Source organism: Pinus tabuliformis, chromosome J (genome assembly GCF_031772625.1).
Source record: "Pinus tabuliformis cultivar Carrire ecotype Pingquan chromosome J, CPIR1, whole genome shotgun sequence".
Classification (NCBI taxonomy): domain Eukaryota; kingdom Viridiplantae; phylum Streptophyta; class Pinopsida; order Pinales; family Pinaceae; genus Pinus; species Pinus tabuliformis.
Genome location: NC_142295.1, coordinates 1009714152 through 1009724452, shown reverse-complemented (window position 1 = coordinate 1009724452; position 10301 = coordinate 1009714152).

Below are 10301 nucleotides of genomic sequence, written 5' to 3'. Positions count from 1 at the left end.
TCAAAATAAACAAGAACGTCATCATTCCATGACAACTTTCCATGCGCTGCAAGGTACCTATCATACAGATGGCGAGCTATATCAGGGTGCTTGAAATATTGCACCTTCAACATTTTTCTTTTCGACCCTTCTTTGAAATTAAACATAGATTTTGCATCTTATTTTTTAACCCTTTTATTAACCTCGGCCCATTTATCGAGACCCATCACTGCTTCCTTTCTATGCCTCATCATATTTATAAATGAATCTGTGGTTGGCCCAAGCTTCTTGTAAACTTCAAGAAATGAGCTTAAAGAGTGTGTAACTATTTCTAAGCTTTGTCTACTCTCTGTAGGGAGATCCAAACTCTCAAGATCTTTCCTCAATTTATAATAATGAGTTTTTCACTTTTGTAATGTGCATTGTAAGAGGTTTCTCTCCAAAGGAAGCTCATTCAGAAGATCATATGGATAAAAATTAGTTGGTGTCTAGCCTTCTTCTTGAATTGTCCGACTTCGCTTACGTCTACTTGGACCAATATTTTCACCCTCTGGATCAATATATATAAATATATAAATATATATATATATATATATATATATATATATATATATATATATATATATATATATATATATATATATATATATATATATATATATAATTTCATAAATATATAAACATTTGAACAAATGTATTCATACATGTATGCAATATAGACATGTATAATTTATCAAAATGATGTTGACCACTCGAAGAATGTTGACCACCCTGAGATTGATGACCACCCTAAGATTGATGACCACTCAGAGAATGTTGACCACCATGAGATTGATGACCACTCAGAGAATGTCGACCACCCTGAGATTGATAACCACTTAGAAAATGTTGACCACCATCATACGACAACATTGTGAACTGTTACACAAAATATTGTCACCATGACTTTTTGCAGATAGTGTGAGTCTATCACCACTCATACTGTCCTCCTTTGCAAGTCTTAAACCTCAGCTCTTCATGTCAAGCCTTAAAAATGAGAGAAAGTCCTTGAAAATCTCTAAAACTCTGGTTCCATACTTTCTCTTAGCATTACCTGCAGTCCCGCACCCCTTGGTCATGTTCCCTGCGGACCTGACCGCTCTGTCTCTAAAGGAATGGGTGCGGACCCCTGTAAAAGTCAGAAAGGCGCAAGTTTATTATTAAAAAATCACTTTGGGTTAATTCTGGATGCTTCTAGAAGGAATCTTGAGGTGGCAAGTTCACTCCTAGGTGGTTCATGCATCCCATAACTAAAGGAGCTAACCCCTTGATGAGAGGAGCTTATCCCTTTGAAGGAGGACTCTATCCCTTTGAAGGTGGACCTAGTAACTTCCTTCCTCTGCACTATAAAACGAGGCATTGGGCTGGTTCCTGGGGAGGTTGAAAGCTGAAAATTTTTGAGGGTAAATGCTGTTGGAATTTAGACTTCCTAATTGAGCTTGAGAGGAGAGATTACATACCTTTTGGCTTCTTTGGGACAAGAGTGAAACTTGTCAAAGTAGAGGAGATTCTTGCTGGACCCTGGGAGGAGCTTGTACAACATCAAGGCACCAAGGTTGTAAAGTTCTTCTTTGTTTAAAGTTAATACAATCAAATTCATTTTTCTCAATAAATTGTCTTCTATGGTTTATTTCATGAATTCCTTGATCATCATGATAAATATGGTTTATTATATTGGCTATGCAAGTGTTATTTGATGTGTGCCTGTTTGTGTTTGCAGGTTCTTTAAAAGGGAGCTCATTTGGACAAATGGAGCATGGCTTCCACAAACTAGCACTGGACTTGAGGTAGGGTCTGAAACATCTCTTGGCTTTTATTTATAAATCGCAATATTTAGAGAAAGATAGAATTTGTTTGGTTTGCTTGTCGCTAGATATCCATAGATACTAGGGAGATCAGTCTTGTCCGCAAGAACGATTTATCAGTAAGGCCACCCTATGGTGGGAAGAAATCAAAACAACAAGGAAAATCAATGAGGAGCAGGTCACCTAGAAAGAGTTCCAAAAACATTTTAAGGATAAATATATAACTGAATGGTATTACGATGAAAGGCGAAGTAATTTCATGAGTTAAGGTTGGGAATCTTCACCATGGATGAATACCTGACATGATTCACTTCCCTGTTGCATTATGTGCCTTACATGCAAGAAGAGAAGGCTAAATTCAATGTTTCATCAACAATTTACCTAATTTTACGAAGGAGAAATTAGAATTTGACTACCCCAAGACCATGGATGACGCTGTTCGAAAAGCTCGCATATGCTACCAGCAGATGAAACAAAAGAACAAAGGGTCAAAAGGGACTCCAAACAGAAAGGTAGAAGTTTTACCCCAAATAAACACTCCAGATTTGCTAATGGTAGAAACATGCAACAAAAGTCCCTCAACCGGTTTCTAGTTAGAAATCAATCAAGGGTGAATTATTGAAAAAATAAGCAGCCGGAAGGAGTTACTAAATCAGTGAATGATCGGCAACCAAAACTGTCGATACAATGTTGGGGATGCGAAGAACCATATTATTACAAGAATTGCCCGCATAACACAAGAACATAACAGTTATCAAACATGCAAGAGGCAGCCACAATTGGGGATGTGGCAAGAAGTATGCCGAGAATTAACGCTGCTTTGGACGATCACCAAGTAGAATTCCAGCCCACTATGATCGAATGTGAAGGTATGATTGCTAAGCAACCCATCTCTGTTTTATTTGACCCCAACGCTAGCATAAGCTATGTTAGTCCTAAAGTGGTAGACGAATGTCATTTAGAGAGCAATAAATTCTCAAAACCATGGTTAGTACAACTAGCTACGAGAACAAAAAGAAGAGTAACTGTGAAAGCATAATGTTGCCCCATAACTATTTCAGGACAGTGCATTCACATAGACCTTAATATACTTCGTTTGGGTTCATATGACATGTTAATTGGAATGGATTGGCTAGAAAGGTGTTGGTCCCTAGTAGATTGCAAACATAAAACTGTTAGTTTCATTTATGAGTCAGGCCAAAGAAGGGAGCTCCAAGGAATTACGACCAATACCAAGTTATGCCCGATTACTGCCAGTCAGCTAAGCAAATGTATTAAAAAGAGTTGTCAAGTATATGTTGTTCAAGTAGGATTTTCGAATACTAAACATAAAATTACCTCCCTGGAAGAAATTCCCATTGTTCAAGAATTTATTGATGTATTTCTAGAATCTATACCAGGGTTACCACCAAAGCGTGATATTTATTTCACCATTGAATTAATTTCTTGTGCAAACCCTATATCCAGAGCCCCGTACTTCATGAGCGTACCTGATTTAACTGAACTCAAAATGCAGTTATAGGAGCTTTTGGACAAAAAGTACATTTGTCCTAGTGTGTCCCCATGGGGAGCCCCTATCTTATTTGTACGAAGAAAGGATGGAACCTTATAATTATGCATTGATTATCGACAATTGAACAAACTCACCATTAAGAATAAGTACCCCTTGCCACATATAAATGACCTATTTGATCAAGTGCAAGGAGCTAAGGTATTCTCAAAAATTGATTTAAGATTTGGCTACCATCGAATAAGAATAAAGTAAGAAGACATATGAAAAACAGCTTTCGGTATTTGTTATGGACATTACGAGTTCGTGGTGTTGTCCTTTGGCCTCACAAATGCCCCAACCACCTTTATGAGCCTAATGCATGGTATTTTCCAGCCATACTTGGACAAATTTGTATTGATATTCATTGATGATATTTTAATATACTCTAAAAATCAAGAGGAGCATAAGGAACATCTGAAAACAGTATTGCGGACACTCAGGGAGAATCAATTGTACACCAAATTCAACAAGTGCGACTTATTTAAAGATCAAACTCAATACTTGGGTCACGTTATATCAAAATATGGTATCCCAGTAGACCCGGAAAAGATCAAAACAATCATGGAATGGACAACCCCAAGAATGTCGTTGATAGTAGGTCATTCTTGGGATTACCCGTATACTACCTTAGGTTCATTGAGGGATTTTCAAATATCACCTTTCCAATGAAAAATTTACAAAAAAAAGGGTGCGTCTTCCAATGGACCGCCGAATGTCAAAAAAGTTTTGAAAGACTAAAGCATCTACTCATTACTGCACCAGTGTTAAAAGTAGCAGATCCGGAAAAATCCTTCGTTGTATGCACTGATGCAAGAAAATAAAGTGTTGGTGGGGTACTAACTCAAGAAGTAAAGGTGATTCTTATGAGTCGTGAAAGTTAAAATATTACGAACAATGATACTCCGGTTATGATATTGAATTAACAACAATAATACATGCACTAAAAATGTGGCAGCACTACCTGTTGGGGAAAAAGTTTTTGCTGCTAATGGATCATAGCAGCCTTACAATTTTTTTTAATCAACCTAGTTTAAACGCTCACTAGGCTAGATGGAAAACATTTATGACCTAATTTGATTTCAAAATGAAACATTTAAAAGGGAAAGAAAACCATGTTGCTGACGCCCTAAGCAGAAAGGTACATTGTGCCTATGAGATCCAAATCAGTCAAGTAAATTCAAATATTCCTGAAATTGTTAAAGAGGTAGCTAATAGAGATCAAGAATACAACTTCCTTTAGCAACATGAAAAAGAAAACTTACTAAATAAGGAGAAATCAAAGTTTGAAATAAACTCTTACAACCTTTTGACATTTCGGAACAGAGTTTACATTCCTATCCAAAACTCAGTTAAACAACTGATATTGGACGAGTTTCACAGAAAACCTCATGTCGGCCACCCGGGTTACCAGAAAATGTTTTCAGCCATCAAAAAAGGATACTATTGGCCAGGATTGAGGAAAGATGTCATAGAATATTTTTCCAAATGCTTGGAGTGTTAGTTAGTAAAGGTTGAGAACCAACATCCCGCCAGATTGTTACAACCATTGCCCATTCCTGAATGGAAATGGGAGCCTATATCATTGGATTTCATCACTAGGGTACCCCACACATGGAAACATCATGACTCTATAATGGTGGTAGTTGATAAATTGAGTAAAACAACTCATTTCATACCTGTGAAATCCACGTATAAAACTGTGGAAATCGCAGATATTTTTATGAAGGAGATTTTTCGTTTACATGGAATACCCAAGGTGGTGATCTCTGACAGAGATGTGAAATTCACATCCACATTTTGGAAGACTCTCTTTTTAGGATTGGGTACCCAGATCCAATTTAGTACTGCTTACCACCCCCAAACGGATGGGTAAACTGAACGGGTGAATCAAGTATTGGAGGACATGATACGCATGTTTGTAATGCAACAACCTCACAATTGGGAGGATTACCTCCATTTAGTATAATTTTCTTATAACAATGGGCATCACAAATCTCTAGGTATGATCCCCTTTGAAGTGTTATATGAGAGCAAATGAAAGGTACCCATATACTAGAATAACCCAATTAATAAGCTAGAACTGGGTCCTGACATGCTAGCAGAGATGGAGGAAACCATGAAGAAGGTTAGACAAAATCTTCGAGTGGCTCAAGATAGACAGAAAGTGTATATAGATAAAAAAAGAACTTATAGGGAATTTCAACCTGGGGTTCACATTTATCTAAGGGTTAAGCCCTGGAAAAGTTCCTTACGGTGGTGAGGTTGTGCTAAATTAGCACCCCGATATTATGGACCCTTTCAAGTCGTAGAATGAGTTGGACCCATGGCTTATAATTTGGTGCTGCCAAGCCACATTTGGGTTCACAATGTGTTTCATGTGTCCCTACTAGAAAAATATGTGTATAATTCTCAATACATTATTGACTTGGAAAGCATTCAGGTAAAACAATTAGATAATTACATGACTGGATATATTATTTTGTTGACAACTGAATGTTGAATTTTTTTTTTTTTTTTTGTGGTTTCAGGTTGAACCAAAAGTAGAATTCCTGGCAGAACCTCTTTGTATTCTCGACCAAAGAGAAACCAACTTGTGGAAGTGAGACATCACCCAGGTTAAAGTGCAATGGAAACATTTTACTTCGGATGAGGCCACTTGGGAAGAGGAGGAGTTTCTGCGGGAGACTTATCCAGCGTTGTTTTCAGAAAACAGAGAGAACACCAGGGACAATGTTCATCATATGGGGGGGAGATGTAACATACCCAAGTCACATAAAAGGACGAAAGTTACTAAGTTAATTTTGTTAAATGTTAAATTAGACTTTATTACATGTTAATGATTTAATATTAACTGACTAAGGCCAGAGTTCTATATATGTTGTGTTTACCAAAAATTTGGTAATGATGTTTTAAGAGAATAGCAACTCTTTAATGTAGTTAAAAGAAACGGTTGCCAAGAAAATATAGTTACTTTCTACTTGAAAAAGGGAAGAGAGAGAAAAAGAATCCTAGAGTTGGGAGGGAGAAGCAAAAGCCAATGGGTTTTTGCAGAACGAGAATGGTCAATAGAAAGTACAGGACCTGAGGCTGGGTAGAAACCCTGATGCCCAATGTACGGATGTAGCTGGTTAATCCAATATGGAACACAGAAAGTGCTCGGGGGAGAGTCTGGATGCAATTGCTGGACTCATGGTTGGGAGGAAAAGACTTTTAGACACATAGGTAAAACAACGATCTTCTGAAGAATAATTGTCCACCAAACAAATAAGTAAATATTAAACTCTCATGAGTAATTGTTCAACTCTCTAATAAGTTCAGATGTTCTAGATAGAAAGTATAGTGGTGAACTAGTTAACTATTAATTGACACAGGCCTGAATTTTTTATTGATAGATTTAGGATTGTAAAAATAAGATAAATGACTGTGCATACACATATATACATTCATAAACGAATTAGCACAGGAAGCTGTAGGTTCTTGTTTAGTAAAAACCAATCAAGTAACTAAATCAGATAAAAGAGATTTCTATGCAGATTCAGAATCGCTACTATAGTATTATTCATTGGCTACTAGAGATAAGGAATCAACTAGAAAATTAAAAAAAGTTGATCCAAGAATGAGTAAAGATAAGCAAAAAATATGATTCATAACCTGCATAACCGAGTATATTTTATATTCATATATAATAGAAAATTACAAGATCGAGCAAAAGGTTTTAGCCTTATCAAACCATGTTATTTCTATCGAATTCCTACAGGATACTGGAAATAGAAAATATTTCCTATCAGGCAGCAAATTTCGAGAATATCCCTTACAATCAATAAATACTATGAATATGAGGCTTCAGATGTTTGATTTTCATAATATGCATATCTTTAATTAGAAACAGAGAAGCAATGCAAAAGAAACCTCATGAACCGTAATAAAAATTTATACAACATTTGTTTGCAAGGAAGTAATCTGAGCTTAATCCAACATTCGGTCGCATAGGGAAATTAAAAGACACAGATAATAAGCATTACCTCAGACCTACTCTGTTCGAACTAACATCTTTAACCGAGTACCAAAGAGTTGATATATGAATAGATGTAAAACCCTGAAAAACCCTTAACCCTAATTTTAAAATAGACCCATGAGCCATAACCATGAAACGGCGATCGAATCCCATCCCCAACCTTAGAGCAATTTAGGAGTAGTATCATAGCCAGAGGAGACCCAACCTGTACATACAACGAAGAACCTGGTGAGGATTTGATCTTCGGGTGTTGTTTTCCAATTAAACTAAGGGCAACAACATACCTGTATCAAGCAAATATGTTCTAAGTTGAGGGCTTGAAACCTGAAATCTTAAACTGAACAAAAGAAAGACAAGTGAATGACCGATATGGCATACCTGCGAATGAAATGTGATCTCGAAACCTTGTTGCCATCCTGATAGTTCAAACCAGTTTACCCCACCTCAAATCTTTAATCGACACCATGAATACATTCAAAGGGAACAGTCTTTCACAAGTCTGTGAAGGGATTACCTGGCAATTAGTGACGTATATCTGTCCAGCCTCCAAAGAGTTGATCATTCCAACTTCATGCCCAGAGCCTGCATTGTAAACCACCACGCATAGTCAATCACCATGCCTCAACCCTTCAAACGAAATGTACATATTATGAATGCAGTGGACAGATAAACCTTAAGAGAATTCTCTTACCTGTTTCATTGCGAGGAGAAGCTAGCGACCATGAGGCGAGAGTTCAAACCTTCTTGGCTATCGCAGAGGCTATCCACTATTGAGCAAGAACCCAAACTTAATCGGTGAAGAATGACAGTGTATCGGCCAAAGAGGGGTAAGTTGGTTAGGTATAACCCTAATGATCTCGCATCGTCATATCCATTCAGATCGACAGTTAGCGTGGAGCCACCTTGTTGTATCTGGTCATTAATAACCCTTGTCTCTTCGTTTAGTGCATGGCTATCCGTGGTACACTTGGAAACCGACCCAGGTTGGGAAGGGCACCAAATCCTTTCATTTATTTGAAAATGTTTGTTTACACGGGGTTATGACTTTAATCGTAATGGCAAGTAATTTAATCCATGTGCAATCTGTATCCATGGATTAGCACTTTAATTACTTGATGGGATTGACCATATGTGAAATCCAATTTATTACGAATATGTAGGTTAACACATTCAGGGTAAGAAGATTTTTTTATTTATTATTATTGTATTTATTTGTTACATACATAACTATATTAATTATAATACTTATTAATCAAACTTATATGATTCGTGTATGAGACTTATTAGATACTTTTGATTTCTTTTTGTGATAATACTTATCTGCTCGAGATTTATATTTCACCTATGGTGTATAATATTGTTTAATTTCATATTCTATGAAATAACTTTTTAACAACTCTTTAATCACTGTAATCAAAGATGTTAATTTAAATTTTTAATCTTTTTACAATTTTTCTTACATAGTGAAACATTTATAAGCTTGATCTCATGTTATTTTTTATTTTGCATTAATTCTTATACATTTTATGTGAAGAATCCATTTTGCATACTATGACAAAGTTAAAATACACTTTTGTAAACATATTCATAATGCGTAAATACATTGTCTAGCTAAATATGTTGTCCTTTGCATGCAATTGACTTGTTTTTTCTAGTGATATGTATTGTACATAATTTTGTGGGTTATAAGTTTTGTTTCGTGAGGGTTTATAACATTTGTTTAGGGGTTAAACTGTTTTGGAGTATGTTGGCTTTGTATTTTTTTGGTGTGTTTTTTCAAGTTTAACCAAAATTTTAGGAAAATGTTTAATATTTTTATTTTTCTGTAAATTCAAAAATAATTTTTTACTTTTGAAGAATTATTATTTCTAATTTTTAATTGAATGAACTATGATGTAACATAATTACCTTGGTTGAAGGCATTTTATTTTCAGTATTAGTGCTTGGCAATTGATTTAAAAAAAAAAAAAAACTAATTTTTTGAGTTGCTAGTTCTGACATTGACACCACATTGTTATGCTACTGCTCTGCCCAATTATACCAGAACTGACCCAGTTACTTTACAAAGTAGGCAACTTTTCATTGTGTGGATCTTTCATTGTGTGGAAAAACCTTCCTCCACAGAATAAAAACTCCACATAATGATTCATAGAGCTTGGATGTACATGCTATGAAATAACTCTTTATGAATCAGCCACTCGAAAGCACATAATGAATTTAGTTTATCGTGTAAGCATTACCATTATCATGAACACACTCACAATGGCCCTAAATTCAAGCTCAGTGAATTCGACAATGCTCTAGGAGACGCCTGTGGAAAGCTAGTTTGCTCCTTATAAATCTTGTTAAGTATTTCAAAATTTCAAAGCTCTAGCTGTTATCGGGAAAACTAGTGTCTATGCAGAGCTGCTAGTCCCACTACGGCTAGTAGCTACCTTAGAAACAAACAAACTAAAAACTACTTTCGTTTTCCTTTATGAGAAATAGATAAGAGGGGAATAAGGAGACCAACCTCTGTCTTGCGCTTGGTTCCTTGCTCGATTCCTTTCCCTTCTGATAGGTCCTCGCCACTTTCTTCCTTGTCTACCCAGCTTCAAAGAGAACCTGTAGAATCAAAGCAGCATAACACTATCCAAGAACATAGATCTATTATCATAAACAATATAGGACCAGATATATATTGACCACACAAATGCATATAACATCAATCATACAAGAATGTGGAGGAAAACTTGAATAGCTTTATTGATAATCAAGAAAGAGCAAAGAGGATTACAACCAATTGTTCTAACCCAGCATCATCCTCTCAACAAGAAAGCCCTTCTTCACCTCATGAAAAGCTTATATCACCCAACACTATGATGTTGCATCAAGAAACCAACAACACTTCCTTACAAGATACAAAATTCCA